The following is a 23,818-nucleotide window of genomic DNA, read 5'->3' as shown; positions in this document are numbered from 1 at the left end:
GGAGAGATACAGACGAGTGTGCCGGAGAAAGCTGAGGAAAATACGAGTGAGACGGAGAAAGTTGACGAAAATATGAGTGAGACGGAGAAAGGGAGCGAAACAGACGAGTGAGGCAGAAAAAGGGTAACAGTTAGAGAAAATAAGGAACAAATGGCACTCTCCAAAAAAGAAAAGTGGACAATGAAAACAGAGCATTTAATCCAGAATGGACAGACTCCACCAGGATCCTGAGCAACACATTCACTGCCCAACAACGTGCTCTTGAGTGTTCCCTCAGAGTTTCTTGGATTTTGGGTAAACACAAAAAGCCATTTACAGATGGAGGGGTTGTCAAAGAATGCATGAGTGCAGTAGCTGAAACACTACTTGAGGGAAAAAAAAAAAAATGAGCTTTGTGATAAAATAAAGCAAATTCCCATGTCAGCATCATCTGCCACAAAGAAAAGTGAAATATTAACTCAGGATGTGCTAACCCAGCTAGATGAAGCCATGCATAAGGCACCATGTGTAGGCTTAGCTGTGGATGAGTCCACTGACATATGTGACAATGCTCAGCTGTTAGTGTTTGCCAGGTTTTTCAACACAGCCCAGAAAACATTCTGTGAAGACATGTTAGGTGTCACTCCCCTTCAGACCAGTACAAGAGGAGAGGATATCTACCTGGCCATTAAGGAGATGTTAACAAAAAGAGGAATAGAGCCAAAACAAGTGGTTTCAATAACCACAGATGGAGCCCCTTCTATGATAGGGAAAGAAAAAGGAGCTGTAGCAAGACTGAAAGGGGACAATCCTGAGCTTTTATCTTACCATTGCATCATTCATCAATCTGTCCTCTGTGCCTCCCTGTCAGATGAGCATGCTGAGGTGATGAATACAATGATGAAAATGATAAATTTTCTCAGGGCATCCTCTTCCTACCAGCATCGCATGCTTAGGGAATTCCTCAGAGAAGTTGATGCCAATGCTGATGATCTTTTGCTGCACAACAATGTGAGATGGCTCAGCAAAGGCAGGGTGCTAGAGCGCTTTTGGTCCATCAGGAGGGAATTAGCATCTTTTTGGCAGAGCTAAGCAGTCAGAAGGCAACACAGTTTTCTCTCTTTTTAGAAAATGAGAAATGGATGGATAATGTGGCCTTTTTGGTTGACATCACGTCACATCTGAATGAACTGAATTTGAGGCTACAGGGCAAGGACAATTCAATTTGTGAACTGATGACAGCTGTTCGCTCCTTTCAGAGGAAACTTGAAGTGTTCAAGGAAGACCTGCAGGGAGACTGTGTACACTTCCCAGCAGTGCAGGAACAGGTTCAGGGACAGAGAGATTTGTCTTCTTTTGTTGATTTTATTGATAAGCTGATTGTAAACTTCAGCAACCGTTTTGACAGCTTCAGCTTTGGAGAGCAGCTCACCATGTTCATTCAGAACCCATTTCTGATCACAGATGTCAGGGGGTTCTCAAAGGAAGTCACACAGCACTTTAAATGGGTAAATACTGGGTCTCTCCAGATGCAATTGGTTGATCTCCAAGCAGATGTGGCCCTGAAAGAGCAGTTTGTAAGAACTGACCCTTCCACTTTCTGGTTCCAAATGGTCCCTGAGACTGCTTTCCCGGGTCTGAGGAAAGTAGCCCTATACATCTTGACCATGTTTGGCTCCACATACAACTGCGAGGCAGCTTTCTCCACAATGAACATAATTAAAACTAAATATCGTTCCAGGCTCACCAATGAGCACCTTCACATGTGTATGAGAATGGCCCTGACTCCATTCAAGCCCAGGTTTAAAATTCTGGTAAGACAGGCTAAAGCTCAATTCTCTCACTGAGCAAAAACATGGTGGAGTGGGATATGAGGGGAAGAAAGTGATACTCTAAAACTGTTCAATTGTTAAGATCTGTTGAGATTTATTATTTGTAAAATTGGTTGAGACTGTTGAGTCAAGATGTGAAACAGAAAAGGGGAAATTCAAACTTTTCCTCCCTTTATATTATTTTTCTGAAGTTAAGCACTTTTTTTGAAAATGCACAATTTTCACATTTTATTTATTTTCTCTTATTTTGACATGCAGCCCTAGTTTTATTTAGTTAATTAATGAGAGCACATTGTACATATCTACAGTCATACATATATGTTCAGTAGGGCTGCCCCTCTTAGTCGATTAGTCGACTAATCGGTCGTTTTGGTCTTAGTCGACTAAGATTTCTTTAGTCGATAAGTAATTTTGTATGCTTATTCATGCTTAATTACTCATTTCCAAGTAACTTATGAGAACATTTCTGGTGAACACGAGATTTAAAGTGGTGCTTTTGCAGGATTAATTTCGGAGAAACTCAGTTTTACAGATGGTTAATTAACTACATTTATATTGCGCTTTTCTAGTCTTGCACAGCTCTGTCGATTAAATCAACTAATCGATTAGTCGACAAACTCATATAAGTGTTAGTCGACTAAGAATTTCTTTAGTCGAGGACAACCCTAATGTTCAGTTCTATGTTTCGTGATAATAAATATTGTCAACAAGTTTTTGAATTGTACTGAATTAATTTGATTAGACGGTCAGTTATTGATTACATTCAGAACTACTAGGCTACTTAAATATATATACCACTAAATTGTTAGACATTATGATCTTCTGGACCTTTGCTTCAAAACATTTTCTCTAACTGGACCTTTTTTAAATTTTGTTGAATACCCCTGGTGTAGAGAATCATTGTACCATCTAAACTGCTGTGAAATATATTTCCCATAACCACAAATATTCTATTTTAAGCTGTTTGAAGCTGGTGTACAAAACCGAAAGTAAAAGACGCAAAAATGAAACTTAAGAACAGGAAGCATAGTAATAGCGCACATAGAACAGATCTACTGCTTCTTAGACTTGCTTTCAATGAGAATGATAGATCTATAACACACGTTCCTATGTGAATTTGGTTGGGTCGCCCAAAATGTTACATATTGCAGCTTTAATGATGGTGTTGGGGTAGTGCGCGGCCACGCAGTTGTGGGTGAACAGGGAGTACAGGAGGGGTCTAAGCATGCACCCCTGAGGGGCCCCCGTGTTTTGTATTTGTATTTATTATGGATCCCCATTAGCTGTTGTCAAGGCAGCATCTACTCTTCCTGGGGTCCAGCAATATTAAGGCAGTTATACATTTTTTTAAACTTTACAACACATTTCACAACATATTAAGTGTGTGCCCTCAGGCCCCTACTCTACTACCACATATCTACAACACAAAATCCATGTTTACATGTGTGTCAGTGCGTATATTATCGTGTGTTTGTATGCATGTGTCTGTGCCTATGTTTGTGTTGCTTCACAGTCCCCGCTGTTCCATAAGGTATATTTGTATCTGTTTTTTAAATCTAAATTTGACTGCTTGCATAAGTTACTTGATGTGGAATAGAGTTCCATGTAGTCATGGCTCTATGTAGTACTGTGCGCCTCCCATAGTCTGTTATGGACTTGGTGGCATGTCTTGTGGGATATGCATGGGTGCCAGTAGTTCAGATAGACAGCTCGGTGCATTCAACATGTCAACACCTCTCACAAATACAAGTCGTGATGAAATAAATCTCTCCTCCACTTTGAGCCAGGAGAGATTGACATGCATATTATTAATGTTAGCTCTCTGTGTACATCCAAGGGCCAGCCGTGCTGCCCTGTTCTGAGCCAATTGCAATCTTCCTTAAGTCCCTCTGTAGCACCTGACCACACAACTGAACAGTAGTCCAGGTGCGACAAACCTAGGACCTGCCTTGTTGATAGTGCTGTTAAGAATGCAGAGTAACGCTTTATTATGGACAGACTTCTCCCCATCCTAGCTACTGTTGTATCAATATGTTTTGACCATGACAGTTTACAATCCAGGGTTACTGCAAGCAGTTTAGGGTCCTCAACTTTCTTAATTACCACATTATTCATTACAATATTTAGTTGAGGTTTAGGGTTCAGTGAATGATTTGTCCCAAATACAATGCTTTTAGTTTTTTAAACATTTAGGACTAAAACGTATTCCTTGCCACCCATTCTGAAACTAACTGCAGCTCTTTGTTAAGTGCTGCATTAATTTCAGTCACTGTGGTAGCTGACGCGTATAGCGTTGAGTCATCCGCATACATAGACACTGTCGTTAGTAAAGATTGAAACAAGTAAGGGGCCTAGACAGCTGCCCTGGGGAATTCCTGATTCTACCTGGATTTTGTTGGAGAGGCTTCCATTAAAGATCACCCTCTGTGTTCTGTTAGACAGATAACTCTTTATCCACAATATAGCAGGGGATGTAAAGCCATAACACATATGTTTTTCCAGCAACAGACTATGATCGATAATGTCAAAAGCCGCACTGAAGTCTAACAAAATAGCCCCCACAATCTTTTTATCATCAATTTCTCTCAGCCAATCATGAGTCATTTGTGTGTGTGCTGTGCTTGTTGAATGTCCGTCCCTATAAGCATGCTGATAGTCTGTGGTCATTTTGTTTACTGTAAAATAGCATTGTATCTGATCAAATGCAAATTTTCCAAAAGTTTACTAAGGGTTGGTAACAGGCTGATTGGTCAGAATAGCCACCCTTTGCCTTCATGACAGCTTTGCAAACTCTTGGCATTCTCTCAACCAGCTTCACCTGGAATGCTTTTCCAACAGTATTGAAGGAGTTCCCACATATGCTGAATACTTGTTGGCTGCTTTTCCTTCACTTTGCGGTCCAACTCATCCCAAACCATCTCAATTTGGTTGAGGTTGGGGGATTGTGGAGGCCAGGTCATCTGATGCAGCACTCGATCACTCTCCTTGTTGGTAAAATAGCCCTTACACAGCCTGGAGGTGTGTTGGGTCATTGTCCTGTTAAAAAACAAATGATAGTCCCACTAAGCCCAAACCAGATGGGATGGCATATCGCTGCAGAATTCTGTGGTAGCCATGCTGGTTAAGTGTGCCTTGAATTCTACATACATCACAGACAGTGTCACCTGCAAAGCACCCCCACACCATAACATCTCCTCCTCCATGCTTTACGGTGGGAAATACACATGTGGAGATCATCCGTTCACCCACACCGCGTCTCACAAAAACACGGCGGTTGGAACCAAAAATCTCAAATCTGGACTCCAGACCAAAGGACAAATTTCCACCGGTCTAATGTCCATTGCTCGTGTTTCATGTCCTTTAGTAGTGGTTTCATTGCAGCAATTAGACAATGAAAGCCTGAGTCACACAGTCTCCTCTGAACAGTTGATGTTGAGATGTGTCTGTAACTTGAACTCTGTGAAGCATTTATTTGGGCTACAATTTCTGAGGCTGGTAACTCTAATGAACTTATCCTCTGCAGCAGAGGTAACTCTGGGTATTCCATTCCTGTGGGTGTCCTCATGAGAGCCAGATTCATCATAGCACTTGATGGTTTTTGCGACTGCACTTGAAGAAAATGTTCAAAGTTATTGAAATGTTCTGTATTGACTGACCTTCTAGTCTTAAAGTAATGATGGACTGTCATTTCTCTTTGCTTATTTGAGCTGTTCTTGCCATAGCATGGACTTGGTCTTTTCCCAAATAGGGCTATTTTCTGTCACAACACAACTGATTGGCTCAAACGCATTAAGAAGGAAAGGCACACCTGTTAATTGAAATGCATTCCAGGTGACTACCTCATGATGGTTGAGATAATGCCAAGAGTGTGCAAGGCAAAGGGTGGCTATTTGAAGAATATAAAATATATTTTGATTTGTTTAACACTTGTTTGGTTACTACATGATTCCATATGTGTTATTTCATAGTTTAGATTTCTTCACTATTATTCTACAATGTAGAAAATAGTAAAAATAAAGTAAAACCCTTGAATGAGTAGCTGTTCTAAAACTTTTGACCGGTAGTGTACTTGGATCTGTAGTTTTAGCGTTTGTTGCTGGCATGTCATGCCTAAGTTTGCTAGGCATGACATGGCAGATGTCAGCGTTGCGGATGTGTTGTTACCTACCCTCACCACCTGGGGGCGGCCCATCAGGAAGTCCAGGATCTAATTGCAGAGGAAGGTGTTCAGTCCTAAGATCCAGAGCTTAGTAATGAGCTTGGAGGGTACTAGGGTGTTGAACGCTGATCTATAGTCAATAAACAGTATCCTCACATAGGTGTTCCTCTTGTCCAGGTGGGAGAGGGCAGTGTTGAGTGCAGTAGAGATTGCTTCATCTGTGGATCTGTTGGGGCGGTATGCGAATTGGAGTGGGTCCAGTGTGTCTGGGATGATGGTGTTGATGTGAGCCATGATCAGCCTTTCAAAGCATTTCATGGCTACAGATGTAAGTGCTACTGGGTGTAATCATTTAGACAGGTTACCTTGGGCAACGGCACTATGGTGGTCTGCTTAAAACATATAAGTATTACAGACTGGGTCAGGAGGTTGAAAATGTCATGACTTGCCCTCATGGGCTGAGGATCAAAGATGCCGGCTAGGCAAAGGTTTGAACACCCCCTTTCCTGGGGGCCAGTTTTATGACCGGTCGTAAATTCCTTGCAGAAACTCTATTTTCCGTACCATGCAGTATTGGGAGAGGGAATTTCCCTGTGAAACAAAGGAAGTCTTCCCGCCAAGACTCCAACATCCAAAAGTGGATAATGAAACAATATTCCTACTTAAAAGAATGTGGGAAATATTCAGTGGGGACTTAAAGAACAATCATGTCAAATTCGTTACTATGTTGTGATGTCATTAAAGATGGTGGAACAACATAACTGTATCTCTGGGGGTATACACTTCCGAGTTATGAGGTTTGCATCTAATTGTTGAATAAAACAAATGATTAAATATAATAATACTTTTGTGAAGATAACAATGTGATTTTAGCATTCCAGATGAGATGATTGTTTTCCATATTGATTTGTTCTCAGTCAGTGGCCACGCCCAGATGAGCATAAACATGATGGAATGTCCCTTTAACCCGGAGTGCATAAAAAGCCTCGTGACGAAATTCACCTCAGACCAGGAAGCCCACGGCTTAAAATGGTTGACATTCCAAAAGACCAGCAGACGTAAAGCGTGAGCTAAACGTTACATAAATCGGTTTAAAACTATAACTCCATTACCAAAGGAAGACCAAGCATACTATGGTATAAGCCGGATGTTGCAAATGGTTGAATTTCTACAAGACCAAGAAGCATGAAGCTGAAGCTACACATTACAAAATGGTTAGACCAGAAAGACCAGAAAACTTGAGACGTTAGTCCACACATTTGAAATGGAGAAACACTAAAACTCTCAACCTCTACATGAGGTGAACAAGAAGACAATGCACTAGACTTTATCATTTCAGTCTGCAGCTGGCATGTATAGTCGTCTAGAGAACTTTCACTAAAGACACGAGGTGGGAAGGACAATCCATCTCAGACAACCGCTGGAGTATCTACATCTGACCACTACTACGACCATAAACTCTACCAAGGACATTGGGACCTCTGGTGGGCAAACCAGAGTCCTACATCATCAACTCAACTATCGAGGACAGCTACACGTATATACATGTTGCATTTCTAATCCGAATGAGCGTAGTTTCCAAAGTAACCACAATAATTTGAATCTCTCTCTCCCGTCCACTCTGGTTCTCCTTCTACCCAAGCATTCATGCTAATTAGGGGTGTAACGATTCGTTTTAACAACGATTCGATTTGTATCACGATTCGTGGTTGTCGATACGATTCAAGGACGATATTGGTTCATTTAGAACGATACGATCCGAAACGATTCAGCAACTTGAAATCGATTCAGTAACCTTTTAGCCAAAAATTCAACCAGTGTGACTGAAATAAATACCTGGATACTGGACAGTGCAGGTGAAGTTTCCTAGATTCCTGTTTCTTGTAAGGACCGCAATGGTGGCTTGATAATTTCTCGCTCGTCGGCTTCTCCTCTGTCGTCCGCCATGCTATGTTTTGTTGTCTTGGCGCCTTTGCGCTGCTGCTGGCGCGATGACGTCACGGATAGGCAGACTGAATCGAGTAATGTTTAAAGCCTTTATCATTAAAAGTGCTAAGAAAAAACATCCATATAAAGTCTGACGTGCTTAAATCCAATGGGTTATTTCCTAGTATCGATACAATCGATTTATTACATTTTAAAACGATGTTAGATCGATATATGTTGTCCAAAAGGCCAACTCGCCGAGCACAGATCGATGTAGTTGGATCATAGGAATATAAATCGATACATCGATGTAGTAGATGGATCGTTACACCCCTAATGCTAATGTTATTCCAGTCTAATGGGGACCTGTATTCATTATATTACGTTAGTCATCAATAACCTTGGTGTGTGTGTGTGTGTGTGTTTGTATGGTGTTATTATTTAGTTAGTTAGTAAATAAATAATTAAGCCAATTTGTGTATTGCTGATTCATAAATAAGGTTAGGGTTCTTGCAGGTTCAAGGATTATGCGACGTTCAGAATGAGACTGATAAGAGGTAATTATTTGATAAGTGACTGTTATCGATATATACAGTGGGGGAAAAAAGTATTTAGTCAGCCACCAATTGTGCAAGTTCTCCCACTTAAAAAGATGAGAGAGGCCTGTAATTTTCATCATAGGTACATGTCAACTATGACAGACAAAATGAGGGAAAAAAATCCAGAAAATCACATTGTAGGATTTTTTATGAATTTATTTGCAAATTATGGTGGAAAATAAGTATTTGTTCACCTACAAACAAGCAAGATTTCTGGCTCTCACAGACCTGTAACTTCTTCTTTAAGAGGCTCCTCTGTCCTCCACTCGTTACCTGTATTAATGGCACCTGTTTGAACTTGTTATCAGTATAAAATACACCTGTCCACAACCTCAAACAGTCACACTCCAAACTCCACTATGGCCAAGACCAAAGAGCTGTCAAAGGACACCAGAAACAAAAATTGTAGACCTGCACCAGGCTGGGAAGACTGAATCTGCAATAGGTAAGCAGCTTGGTTTGAAGAAATCAACTGTGGGAGCAATTATTAGGAAATGGAAGACATACAAGACCACTGATAATCGCCCTCGATCTGGGGCTCCAACGCAAGATCTCCAACACAAGATCTCACCCCGTGGGGTCAAAATGATCACAAGAACGGTGAGCAAAAATCCCAGAACCACACGGGGGGACCTAGTGAATGACCTGCAGAGAACTGGGACAAAAGTAACAAAGCCTACCATCAGTAACACACTATGCCGCCAGGGACTCAAATCCTGCAGTGCCAGACGTGTCCCCCTGCTTAAGCCAGTACATGTTCAGGCCCGTCTGAAGTTTGCTAGAGTGCATTTGGATGATCCAGAAGAGGATTGGGAGAATGTCATATGGTCAGATGAAACCAAAATAGAACTTTTTGGTAAAAACTCAACTCGTCGTGTTTGGAGGACAAAGAATGCTGAGTTGCATCCAAAGAACACCATTCCTACTGTGAAGCATGGGGGTGGAAACATCATGCTTTGGGGCTGTTTTTCTGCAAAGGGACCAGGACGACTGATCCGTGTAATGGAAAGAATGAATGGGGCCATGTATCGTGAGATTTTGAGTGAAAACCTCCTTCCATCAGCAAGGGCATTGAAGATGAAACGTGGCTGGGTCTTTCAGCATGACAATGATCCCAAACACACCGCCCGGGCAACGAAGGAGTGGCTTCGTAAGAAGCATTTCAAGGTCCTGGAGTGGCCTAGCCAGTCTCCAGATCTCAACCCCATAGAAAATCTTTGGAGGGAGTTGAAAGTCTGTGTTGCCCAGCGACAGCCCCAAAACATCACTGCTCTAGAGGAGATCTGCATGGAGGAATGGGCCAAAATACCAGTAACAGTGTGTGAAAACCTTGTGAAGACTTACAGAAACAACAAAGGGTATATAACAAAGTATTGAGAAACTTTTGTTATTGACCAAATACTTATTTTCCACCGTAATTTGCAAATAAATTCATAAAAAATTCTACAATGTGGTTTTCTGGATTTTATTTCCTCATTTTGTCTGTCATAGTTGACGTGTACCGATGATGAAAATTACAGGCCTCTCTCATCTTTTTAAGTGGGAGAACATGCACAATTGGTGGCTGACTAAATACTTTTTTTCCCCACTGTAACATACATATCTACTAAGAGTTTAATTCGGGAAATGGTAACTCGTTAAACAACTTCTTCCGTAGTGCCCCAAATTCCTAATGAGTTAATTGCTACATGATTAATTTAATCAAGTGACAATTAAACATAGTTAGGTGATTCGATAAATAACAGTGATACATTAAAGTAAGTCACGTCACGACAAGGTCTTACTCATATCAACTACGGAGAACGAGATCACACAGTTGTCCATAACAGCTGGTGCGCTCATGGAGGGTTCAGTGTTGCTTTTCGCGAAGCAAGCATAGAAAGCATTTAGCTCATCTGGTAGGTTTGCGTCACTGTGCAGCTCGCGGCTGGATTTCCCTTTGTAATCCGTAATAGTTTGCATGCCCTGCCACATCCAACGAGCCTCAGAGCCGGCGTAGTAGGACCCTGAACAGCTTCTACCCCAAGCTATAAGACTGCTAAATAGTTAGCCCAATAGCTATCCGGACTCTCTGCATTGACCCCCCTTTGCACTATCTCTTTTGACTCATCACATACGCTGCTGGTACCCCCTGTGTATAGCCAAGTGATCATAACTCATTGTATGTTCATTCCTGGTGTTATCTTTCTATTATTTTTATATTTGTCTCTCTGCATCGTTGGGAAGGGCCCGTAAGTAAGCATTTCACTGTTAGTCTTCACCTGTTTACGAAGCATGTGACAAATACATTTGATTTGATTCAGGTCTCAAACAAGGTTACTCATCATCACACTCAATCACCTCTGCTACGCACACAATAATGAGCAACCTTTCTTGCAACCTACCTTGAAGTAATTTCACTTAGCTTCCACAAATACATGGCTTTTTAAAGCCCCACTAAAATACACAACCTTCAGAGTTGTTTTTACACTAATGACTCGGTAGTTACCCGCACCCTTTCCTAAGTCTTGGCTTTCCCTCACTTTGGCCAATCCCATTTTTAGAGTTGTTCCCGTCTCAGCGTAGGTGTTGGGTGATTGTTGAGTATAACCCTTTGTCCCAGAATAGGATACAAGGGTCAGTGACATGATCTGGGCACAAGCAGATATTTAAGCTGGAGTGGTGTTACAAAACAGGGACATATAGGGCCGGTTTGCCAGACCTAGATTATGCCTACTCTTGGACTAAAAAGCATACCCAATGAAGAGTCTAAATTAAAAATGGTAGGCTTAATCTGGTTCTGTAATTGGCAACCCTTTTAATGTAGAATGAGTTCATGCATCATGGAGAATATCATATGGTGTTCAATGTGGAGGAAATTGTTAATTATGTGGATGATTGTTCACCCCACTTAGGACAGACATATTTAGGTTATGTGCATTTGGCAACAATTTATCTCTCTTCCTAACTCTACTATTTTGCTTGTTGGTCTGCAATGGAATTGGTTTGGTCATGGTCAAACACCACTGAGTGAGAGATCTGGAGTGGTGTTCAAATATGAGCAGAAACAGCCTAGACCAGGGGTGACTCTACCGATCAGTTCATCTTCATGTGTGGCTTTCCATACTGTACAGATACATAATGAAATGTGATGGTGAAAGAAGATTGACGGCTGTGTGGGAAATGACTTACAAATCTTTACTAAACCCAGGCTTTGTTACGACTGCTTGTCATCTGATTATTTTCCTTCTCTATCTCATAACCAACATGGTAAGAAGTCAATTTCCCCAGTTATCCATTACTGTTATGCTTTCATTGGACAGCTTTTTTTCTTTCTATGAGGTACTCACATAGGACAGACCTTGGCTTTCTTCCAGGGTAAAATGTGGTCCCTCTGAGCCACACACACACTCAGTGCATAGCTGTGTTCTTTATCCATTTTAGTCATTTAGCAGACGCTCTTATCCAGAGCGATTTACAGTTAGTGAGTGCATACATTTTCATACTGGCCCCTCGTGGGAAACGAACCCACAACCCTGGCGTTACAAGCGCCATGCTCTACCAACTGAGCTACAGGGGACTACACCCTGGTCCTCTCCAGCTGTGCTATGACATGGTTCTTCTTAATCTAAAGGAGAAATATAGGGTCACTGACAACGTGTCTGGCTTCTGGTATATACTATAATCCAGTGTGATCCCTCCAATGCCTTTACATCTTCTGATTCAACTCCAGCACTGTTAACTGGCCATGTGTTTTCAATCTGCAAGCCCTCTTTAACGATCCGAACTAGAGAGTTACATCCATGTTGTATTGCCTATTTGCTTACAATAAAATAAGATGTTGATTAAACTCAAATTAAAAACAAACATTAAAACAACTGACATGACGCGCTGAAGACATTTGAAATTTGTATTGGCGATGGCTCCAGTTGGGATCCTGGACTGTGTGACTTTTTACAACCCCTTAAATCAATTATGAATAAAAGCACATGTAGCTGTAAACCTGGCCCTGCCAGATCACCTGGGTCATTCATTAAATCTGAAGGAGCACAGTGATTTTCATGAATCCACCTCCCTACCCACTACCCCATGACACACGTCCTTCAAATTCCAATTGTCTACGGTTTCAGCTCTTTCCCATCCATAGAAGCTGACTTCAGCTACATACGGCCTCCAGCCTTACTAACACTCTGTGAAGGTACTCCTAAACTAATCAATTCATTTCACTAGGATCACAGAATACTTGTCTGAGGTAAAACTCTCTTGGATTGCAAAGAAACATTGAATGGAGGAACCCGTACTCCAAAGGCTTGCATGGTGAGTAATGACACTGTCTCCAGCACTCAAAGCCCCGCTGCCTTTCATCTTCTCCTGTCCTTTTACTTGGACCAAACCATGCCTAGACCACAGACCTAATGATTCACTGTGAGGAAGAGAGGTGGTTGTTCTCCAGTCATCAGGGACCTTAATATGTTATTTACATTTACATTTACATTTTAGCAGACGCTCTTATCCAGAGCGACTTACATTATTATTATTATTAATTATTATTTATATGTATTTTTTTTCCCCCATACTGGCCCCCCGTGGGAATCGAACCCACAACCCTGGCGTTGCAAACGCCATGCTCTACCAACTGAGCTACATCCCTGCCGGCCATTCCCTCCCCTACCCTGGACGACGCTGGGCCAATTGTGCGCCGCCCCATGGGTTAGACATCTCAGTTAGACATCTCCCCGAGCCATGTGTCTTCATGGTGCCACCTTAAGCCTCTCTAAAGTCCAGAAGCAGATGCTAAGAGGCCTTGTTTCATCATGCTTAAAATGATTCAGAGAAGACCAAATACTGCACATCCTGTAATTTGTCCCTTGAGGAGTGAATGTTTGAATATACAGTACCAGTCAAAAGTTTGGACACACCTACTTATTCCAGGGTTTTTCTTTATTTTTTTAAATTTTCTACATGTAATCTAATGATGGACTGTCATTTCTCTTTGCTTATTTGAGCTGTTCTTGCCATAATATGGAATTGGTATTTTATCAAATAGGGCTATCTTCTGTATACCAACCCTACCTTGTCACAACACAACTGATTGGCTCAAACGCATTAACAAATTCCACAATTTAACTTTTAACAAGGCACACCTGTTAATTGAAATGCATTCCAGGTGACTACCTCATGAAGCTGGTTGAGAGAATGCCAAGCGTGTGCAAAGATGTCATCAAGGCAAAGGGTGGCTACTTTGAAGAATCTGAAATATAAAATATATTTTGATTTGATTAACACTTTTGTGGTTACTACATGATTCCATATGTGTTATTTCATGGTTTTGATGTCTTCACTATTATTCTACAATGTAGAAAATAGCAAAAAATTTAGAAAAACCCTGGAATGAGTAGGTATGTTGAAACGTTTGACTGGTACTGTAATTCTGTAACAGGGTCTGATATTTCATCAGATGTCACTAAGTGGGCCTCCTGTAGCTCAGTTGGTAGAGCAAGGCGCTTGCAACGCCAGGGTTGTGGGTTTGATTCCCACGGAGTGGGGGCGGTATGAAAAATTTATGCACTCACTAACTGTAAGTCACTCTGGATAAGAGCGTCTGCTAAATGACTAAAAATGTAAAATGTAAATGTGGTTTGGGTGGTGAGAGTGAGGCTTACAGGCCACTGTAAAGAAGGCTAGACCACCCTCTCCACTGATTGGTGACACATTGGTGCAGCTGACACGTTAAAGGTATGATCACTTACAGGAATATAACAACAGTAACTAATGTAGCTCGGTTTCTCGTAAATAATGACTGTATAACGCTGTACCACTCGAGGAAACCATAAACAAATGTGCTCAGTGATGGCAACCAGTGAACTTAAACAGAAAGCTATGAGACTGACAATGTACTGTAATCACATCTGGGTTCTATGGAGCGTACACTTTCTTTATCTTCAGAGATATTTTATGAAAAAGTATTGTTTTGGGTTTGAATGTTTTCCTTTCAAACACCATACATTCAGAACCCATAATGAGACATAATTGTCCAATGCTTAACTATTTTTTCAAAAGCAACTGAAACAGATGAAGAGAAAAACATAGCGTTTGATTGTTGATTGTTCCTTGCCAGTGAATTCCCCGGGAAACATAGACATGTCTGTCTCCATCCTGACACACGTTGGGAAGCATGCCAGCACTTATGCAAAGGCTACAGACCACCACTTCCTCCTCCCCATACTGGTTCTACCAGAGCCTGACTGAAAATGATGGGGAGTGTGTGCCCACTTCAGAGCCTCACCCTGTGTCCCAATCCAATATGGCTGACTCCATATGCATAGCCCGTTAGCTGTAGTCTCACACAGAGGTCACATGAATCCTATTACAACCCTAATTATTCCCTGCTATGCATTCAGACCATGGGCCATTTGTTTTATAACACTTCACTGATTCAGATATATGCTTTTCCATAGAGTCATGGACCTCTAAAGCACTCTCAATGTCTCTATTCTACGCCAGCTGTGGGGTTACAGCCAGCAATTAGCTGGCATGAAGGAAAGTGCACTGCCCCCTGACTGTCAGCTATAGCAGCACCACAAATAATCAAGGTTTTGCAACAAAGGATGTCTAAAAAATATGTGTACACCCCAACATACTTATCCAACATTTGTTTCATTAAATCTGGCAACAACAAAAGAGAGAGCCAGAGTGACCCTTGCCAATAGCTGAGCACCCAGTGGTGTCTCCATCCAACGATGATATAATTTACAATTATATGTAGTAATCATAAGAGGTTTAATAATTGAAGTTGGGCTTTTTAAACAATCAAAGGGTTACAAGTCATAAGAGGTGTAATAACTCATGTTGGCCTCTTACCAATTATGGTGATGCTCCCACCGTCCTTGGCCAGAATGGTTTACATCTGCAGCCAAAATGGAGCCATATACTCCCTTGCCGCCCCCAATCCCCCCAGGGGTCTTATAATGCTCTTAACCTGTCTTGCAGTCATAAACTGATCCAAGGTGTGTTTTATGCCCTCTTGTGTGTGGTGTGTATATCACAAGCTGTGTAAAGTTTCGAAGACTTATCTGAGTGGTTCTTGGAGGGAGTTGTGGGTACTCATGCTCCATCCATGTGCATTTGTTGTGTTCCTCACATGGTTGCTTCATGGTGGCACAGTGCAGACATATTCTCATTTGAATATCTCTTTGTTCATGGAGTGGTGCTTTTATAACTTTAATGTAGCATTGTGTGTTTCTATCTGAAATCAAACAGACAGGCCAAATGCTAGTCTTTAGCATTTGAGATGCTGTGCAGTGATAACGACCTGGCATGGGCAAAGGACACTCTTACTATTGCCACCCTGGACGCCATGCATTGCACATAGATGGCATATAAATGGGGATGCAGTGCTAAGGCAACTCTACCGTTAGTCAAGCCATCTTTAAAATCAGGATGAGATGACGAAGTACCTCCATAATAAGACAGCTTAACAAAACACATTGTTTTTGTTCCTCCCTGATCTGAAGCGAGGCTGAAACCACTATACACCACTTCTGGTCACGCATGAGTCCAGCCCTTTCTAAACGCACCTAGCTCCCCTCTTTGTCCCCACCACATCCTCATGTTACTATAAGCAGCATGTTGTCTGAGTGTCATTAACCAGCAATATTCCTGTCCCCAATCACATGTTGTATCTGTGAAGATGATTAGAAACACGTTTGGCGGTGGCTAATGTGGCAAACATGGATACCCTCTCCCTGTTCAGCCTCGACCTGCTCTCCTCAGGCCTTTGTGGAGGTTCATGTAATAGGGCCCCAGGGGTATCAGATGCCCCTCCGGATGCCTGCCGTCGGATGGCCCTTGTCCCGTGGCCACCGATGGCAGGAGCCCAGGGAGCTGTTATATGTTAACGGGAACCGTACCACCCTGTCAAGAGCAGGAAGCACAAACCTCAGAGAGCCAGCTGTGATTGCGCTCATGGCCCGTGAGACTTGGCTCTGACGCAGCAGACTCGGGGAAGGGTCTTTGGGTGGGACACCAAATCCAAAGTCTCCAGACATTCCACAATACTTATATACAGCTCAGCATGTCCTCTTCCACACACACACTCCCACAAGTGCACAGACGGAAAGGCTCACAGACACAACAACAAATACTTAGGGACAGTTAGAAATGTACTGGGGGGGGGGTGACTGGTCGAACTCGAGTCGAGGTGTCATAAAAAAAACATGCACCCCCCTCCTCAACGTTAAAAGTATTTTCACATGACCTTCCCCTTGTACTGTAAAAAAAAGAAAATGGCACAACCTCCCCCGTAAAATAAAATCCATCAAAAATAATTATTATCACCATAAATTACAATAGCTGTAGCAAACCTGTGTTTATAAACGTGGATATCAACCTTACCATTTCAGCATGGGCTAATGAGCCAGCAGGTTGATGGTTCGCCAACCACCATGAACGAGCTCACTCTCCCTGCCTGTCTCATTGCACTACAATCAGAGCCGGCTGTAGACAATGATCAGCTAGTGGGAAATCAGATTTTCAAAATGTTGATGCTATATTTATAATTATATAAAACATATGTAACACATTTTCCACCAACAGGTTTCTATGCCAATGCACCACACACAACCAATAATCAATGCGTAACTGCATACCAATTACCGACTTTGAGAGCTTATCATCATGGTTTGCATTGTCAACATCACAATCAAATAGAGTATGTCAATCTCGACAAACAGAAAATACATCCCTTTCTACTCAGTATCAAAGGCTTAGTTAGAACATTTCCGAATGTCATTAAACTTTTTGGTGTTTTGTAACAGATGTCTTGTTCCATTAAAGCTGCAATATGTAACTTTTTGGGCTACCCGGCCAAATTCACATAGGCATCTGTGTTATAGATCTGTCATTCTCATTGAAAGCAAGTGTAAGAAGTGGTAGATCAGTTTTATGTGCGCTATTTCTATGCTTCCCGTTCTTTAGCTTCATTTTTGTATATTTTACTTTCAGTTTTGTACACCCGCTTCAAACAGCTGAAAATACAATATCTTTGGTTATGGAAAATATATTGACTGAGCTCAATTTCGAGTCTCATAGCAAAGGGTCTGAATACTTACGTAAATAAGGTATTTCTGTTTTTTATTTTTAATACATTTGCAAACATTTCTAAAAACCTGTTCTCGGTTTGTCATTATCAACGGAAACAGGATGCACCCGAGCTCAATTTCGAGTCTCATAGCAAAGGATCTGAATACTTACGTAAATAAGGTATTTCTGTTTTTTTTACATTTGCAGAAATTTCTAAACACCTATTTTCGCTTTGTCATTATCGGGTATTGTGTGTAGATTGCTGAGGATTTTTATTGTTATTTAATCAATTTTAGAATAAAGCTGTAACGTAACAAAATGTGGAAACAGTCAAGGGGTCTGAATACTTTCCGAAGTCACTGTATGTGTGAAATGTTGGATAATGTACAGTAAGTTTGGACACCTTCTCATTCCAGGGTTTTTCTTTATTTTGTACTATTTTCTACATTGTAGAATAATAGTGAAGACATCAAAACTATGAAATGACACATATGGAATCATGTAGTAACCAAAAAAGTGTTAAACAAATGAAAATATATTTTATATTTGAGATTCTTCAAAGTAGCCACCCTTTGCCTCGATGACAGCTTTGCACACTCTTGGCATTCTCTCAACCAGCTTCATGAGGTAGTCACCTGGAATGCATTTCAATTAACAGGTGTGCCGTGTTAAAAGTTCATTTGTGGAATTTATTTCCTTCTTAATGCGTTTGAGCCAATCAGTTGTGTTGTGACAAGGTAGGGGAGTATACAGAAGATAGCCCTATTTGGTAAAAGACCAAGTCCATATTATGACAATTTCAAGAACTTTGGAAGTTTCTTCAAGTGCAGTCGCAAAAACCATCAAGCGCTATGATGAAACTGGCTCTCATGAGGACCGCCAAAGGAAAGGAAGACCCAGAGTTACCTCTGCTGCAGAGGATGTTAATTAGAGTTGCCAGCCTCAGAAATTGCAGCCTAAATAAATGTTTCACAGAGTTGAAGTAACTGACACATCTCAACATGAACTGTTCAGAGGAGACTCCGTGAATCAGGCCTTCATGGTCGAATTGCTGCAAAGAAACCACTACTAAAAGGACACCAATAAGAAGAAGAAACATGATCAATGGACAATAGACCAGTGGAAATATGTCCTTTGGTCTGATGAGTCCAACTTTGAGATATTTGGTTTCAACCGCCGTGTCTTTGTGAGACGCAGAGTAGGTGAAGGGATGATCTCAGCATGTGTGGTTCCCACCGTGAAGCATGGAGGAGGATGTGTGATGGTGTGGGGGTGCTTTGCTGGTGACACTGTCAGTGATTTATTTAGAATTCAAGGCACACTAAACCAGAATAGCCACCACAGCATTCTGCAGCGATACACCATCCCATCTGGTTTGCGCTTAGTGGGACTATCTTTTGTTTTTCAACAGGAAAATGACCCAACACACCTCCAGGCTGTTTAAGGGCTATTTGACCAAGAAGGAGAGTGATGGAGTGCTGCATCAGATGACCTGGCCTCCACAATCACCTGACCTCAACCCAGTTGAGATGGTTTGGGATGAGTTGGACCGCAGAGTGAAGGAAAAGCAGCCAACAGGTGCTCAGCATATGTGGGAACTCCTTCAAGACTTTTGGAAAAGCATTCCAGGTGAAGGTGGTTGAGAGAATGCCAAGAGTGTGCAAAGCTGGTTTGTTTAACACTTTTGTGGTTACTACATGATTACATATGTGTTATTTCATAGTTTTGATGTCTTCACTACTACTTTACAATGTAGTAAATAGTAAAAATAAAGAAAAACCCTTGAATGAGTATGTGTCCAAACGTTTGGCTGGTGCTGTATTTGATATCAACAGAGAGGTGTGTATATATATATATATATAATAATAATAATATATATATTATTATTTATTTACCTTTATTTAACCAGGTAAACCAGTTGAGAACAAGTTCTCATTTACAACTGCGACCAGGCCAAGATAAAGCAAAGCAGTGCGATAAAAAACAACAAAACAGAGTTACATATGGGGTAAACAAAACATAAAGTCAAAAATACAACAGAAAATATATATACAGTGTGTGCAAATGTAGCAAGTTATGGAGGTAAGGCAATAAATAGGCCATAGTGCAAAATAATTACAATTTAGTATTAACACTGGAATGATAGATGTGCAAGAGATGATGTGCAAATAGAGATACTGGTGTGCAAAATAGCAAAATAAATAACAATATGGGGATGAGGTAGTTTTCAGATGGGCTGTGTACAAGTGCAGTGATCGGTAAGGTGCTCTGACAACTGATGCTTAAAGTTAGTGAGGGAGATAAGAGTCTCCAGCTTCAGAGATTTTTGCAGTTCGTTCCAGTCATTGGCAGCAGAGAACTGGAAGGAATGGCGGCCAAAGGAGGTGTTGGCTTTGGGGATGACCAGTGAGATATACCTGCTGGAGCGCATACTAGGGGTGGGTGTTGCTATGGTGACCAATGAGCTAAGATAAGGTGGGGATTTGCCTAGCAGTGATTTATAGATGACCTGGAGCCAGTGGGTTTGGCGACGAATATGTAGTGAGGACCAACCAACAAGAGCGTACAGGTCACAGTGGTGGGTATTATATAGGGCTTTGGTGACAAAGCGGATAGCACTGTGATAGACTGCATCTAATTTGCTGAGTAGAGTGTTGGAGGCTATTTGGTAAATGACATCGCCGAAGTCAAGGATCGGTAGGATAGTCAGTTTAACGAGGGCATGTTTGGCAGCATGAGTGAAGGAGGCTTTGTTGTGAAATAGGAAGGCAATTCTAGATTTAACTTTGAATTGGAGATGCTTAATGTGAGTCTGGAAAGATAGTTTACAGTCTAACCAGACACCTAGGTATTTGTAGTTGTCCACATACTCTAGGTCAGACCCGCCGAGAGTAGTGATTCTAGTCGGGTGGGCGGGTACCAGCAGCGTTCGATTGAAGAGCATGCATTTAGTTTTACTAGTGTTTAAGAGCAGTTGGAGGCTACAGAAGGAGTGTTGTATGGCATTGAAGCTCGTTTGGAGGTTTGTTAACACAGTTTCCAATGAAGGGCCAGATGTATACAAAATGGTGTCGTCTGCATAGAGGTGGATCTGAGAGTCACCAGCAGCAAGAGCGACATCACTGATATACACAGAGAAAAGAGTCGGCCCGAGAATTGAACCCTGTGGCAACCCCATAGAGACTTCCATAGGTCCAGACAACAGGCCCGCCTATTTGACACATTGAACTATATCTGAGAAGTAGTTGGTGAACCAGGCGAGGCAGTCATTTGAGAAACCAAGGCTATTTAGTCTGCCAATAAGAATGTGGTGGTTGACAGAGTCGAAAGCCTTGGCCAGGTCGATGAAGAAGGCTGCACAGTACTGTCTATTATTGATTGCGGTTATAATATTGTTTAGGACCTTGAGCGTGGCTGAGGTGCACCCATGACCAGCTCGGAAACCGGATTGAATAGTGGAGAAGGTACGGTGGGATTTGAAATGGTCGGTGATCTGTTTGTTAACTTGGCTTTCAAAAACGTTAGAACGGCAGGGCAGGATGGATATAGGTCTGTAACAGTTTGGATCTAGAGTGTCACCCCCTTTGAAGAGGGGGATGACCGCGGCAGCTTTCCAATCTCTGGGGATCTCAGACGTTACGAAAAAGAGGTTGAACAGGCTAGTAATAGGGGTTGCGACAATTTCGGTTGCAAATTTTAGAAAGAAAGGGTCCAGATTGTCTAGCCCAGATGATTTGTAGGGGTCCAGATTTTGCAGCTCTTTCAGAACATCAGCTGTCTGAATTTGTGTGAAGGAGAAGCGGGGCGGGGGCATGGGCAAGTTGCAGCGGAGGGTGCAGAGCTGGTGGCCGGGGTAGTGGTAGCCAGGTGGAAAGCATGATGCAAATTTCTGTTTGAAAAAGCTAGCCTTTGCTTTCCTAACTGCTTGTGTATATTGGTTCCTAACTTCCCTGAAAAGTTGCATATCGCGGGGGCTATTCGATGCTAATGCAGTACGCCACAGGATGTTTTTGTGCTGGTCAAGGGCAGTCAAGTCTGAGGAGAACCAGGGGCTATATCTGTTCTTAGTTCTGAATTTTTTTGAATGGGGCATGCTTATTTAAGATTGAGAGGAAAGCACTTTTAAAGAACAACCAGGCATCCTCTACTGACGGAATGAGATCGATATCCATCCAGGATACCTGGGCCAGGTCAATTAGGAAGGCCTGCTCGCTAAAGTGTTTTAGGGAGCGTTTGACAGTGATGAGGGATGGTTGTTTGACCGTGGACACGTTACGGACGCAGGCAATAAGGCAGTGATCGCTGAGATCCTGGTTGAAGACAGCTGAGGTGTATTTAGAGGGTAAGTTAGTCAGGATGATATCTATGAGGGTGCACATGTTTACGGATTTAGGGTTGTACCTGGTAGGTTCCTTGATAATTTGTGTGAGATTGAGGGCATCTAGTTTGGATTGTAGGATGGCCGGGCTGTTAAGCATATCCCAGTTTAGGTAACCAAGCAGTACGAACTCTGAGGATAAATGGGGGGCAATCAATTCACATATGGTGTCCAGGGCACAGCTGGGGGCTGAGGGGGGTCTGTAGCAAGCGGCAACAGTGAGAGACTTATTTCTGGAAAAGTGGATTTTTAGAAGTAGGAGCTCAAACTGTTTGGGCACAGACCTGGATAGTATGATAGAGCTCTACAGGATATCTCTACAGTAGATTGCATCTCCACCCCCTTTGGCAGTTCTATCTAGATGGAAAATGTTGTAGTTGGGGATGGACATTTCTGAATTTTTGGTGGCCTTCCTAAGCCAGGATTCAGACACTGCTAGAACATCAGGGTTGGCGGAGTGTGCTAACGCAGTGAATAACTCAAACTTAGGAAGGCGGCTTCTGATGTTAACATGTAAAAAGCCAAGGCTTTTACGGTTACTGAAGTCAACAAATTATAGTGCCTGGGGAGTAGGAGTGATACTGGGGGCTGCAGGGCCTGGGTTAACCTCTACATCACCAGAGGAACAGAGGAGGACTAGAATAAGGATACGGCTAAAGGCTTTAAGAACTGGTCTTCTAGTGCGTTGGGTACAGAGAATAAAAGGTGCAGATTTCCGGGCGTTGTGGAATAGATTCAGGGCATTATGTACAGACAAGGATATGGAAGGATATGAGTACAGTGGAGGTAAACCTAAGCGTTGCGTAAAAATGAAAGAGATAGCATCACTGGAGGCACCGATTCAGCCAGTCTCCGCGTGTATGGGGGGTGAAACAAAGGAGCAATTTGAGGCAGTTTGAGAGGGACTTGGGGCTCTACAGTGAAATTGTATAATATGAACTAACTGGAAGAGCAATAGGCAAGGCATATTGACATGGGAGAGAGGCATAAAGCAATCACAGGTGTTATTCGAGAGAGCTAAGACAACAACTGGTAATGGCGATGAAAGTTTGGGCTGAGGCTAAACAGATAAAACAGGACAGGGTACCGTGTAAAGGAACAGTCCAGCAGGCATCAGCTGTGCAGCTGAGTGATCATAAGGTCCAGTGAACAGCAATGTGAGTCCGAGAGTAGTTCGAATTGGTGCTACAGCACAGGCGATCAGGAAGCATGGATGTTGAATTGCCTGTGCTAGCGGGCCGGGCCTAGTAGATGGATCTTCGTGGTTGTTGCAACGGGAAGCCTGTTGAAACCACAGACGATTACGTTGGCAGACCAGTCGTGCTGGATCGGCGGGGCTCCGTGTTGACACTAGGAGGTCCCGTCCGGTTGACAGAGGTAGATAGCCGGGAGATGGGCCTGACTCGAGGCTAGCTCAAGGCTGATTAGCCAACCACAACATCCATTCGGTTGCAGCTAGCTAGTTGCGATGATCCGATGTTAAAGGTCCAGTGATTCAGTGATTCCGGCAGAAAATCCGATATGTTCTGGGTCGATAACGCGCTGTGCAGACTGGCCGATAATAGTCCAGGCTAGAGCTGGCTGGTAGGTAGTGCAGACACGGACAATGGTGAAAATAAACGCTAACGGTGGCTAATAGCAAGTAGCTAGTTACTCCCATCCGGTAGACAGAGAGGTAGATAGCCGGGATATGGGCCTGGCTCGAGGCTAGCTCAAGGCTAACTGGTGCTTGCTTCGGGGGCAGTGGTGATTAGCCAACAGCAACATCCATTCGGTTGCGGCTAGCTGGTTGCGATCCGGTGTTAAGGTCCAGTGATTCAGTTATTCCGGCAGAAAATCCGATGTTCTGGGTGAAAACCGCTAATGGTGGCTAATAGCAAGTAGC

Source organism: Coregonus clupeaformis, chromosome 18, assembly GCF_020615455.1.
Source record: "Coregonus clupeaformis isolate EN_2021a chromosome 18, ASM2061545v1, whole genome shotgun sequence".
Lineage (NCBI taxonomy): Eukaryota > Metazoa > Chordata > Actinopteri > Salmoniformes > Salmonidae > Coregonus > Coregonus clupeaformis.
This window is presented reverse-complemented; position numbering follows the sequence as displayed.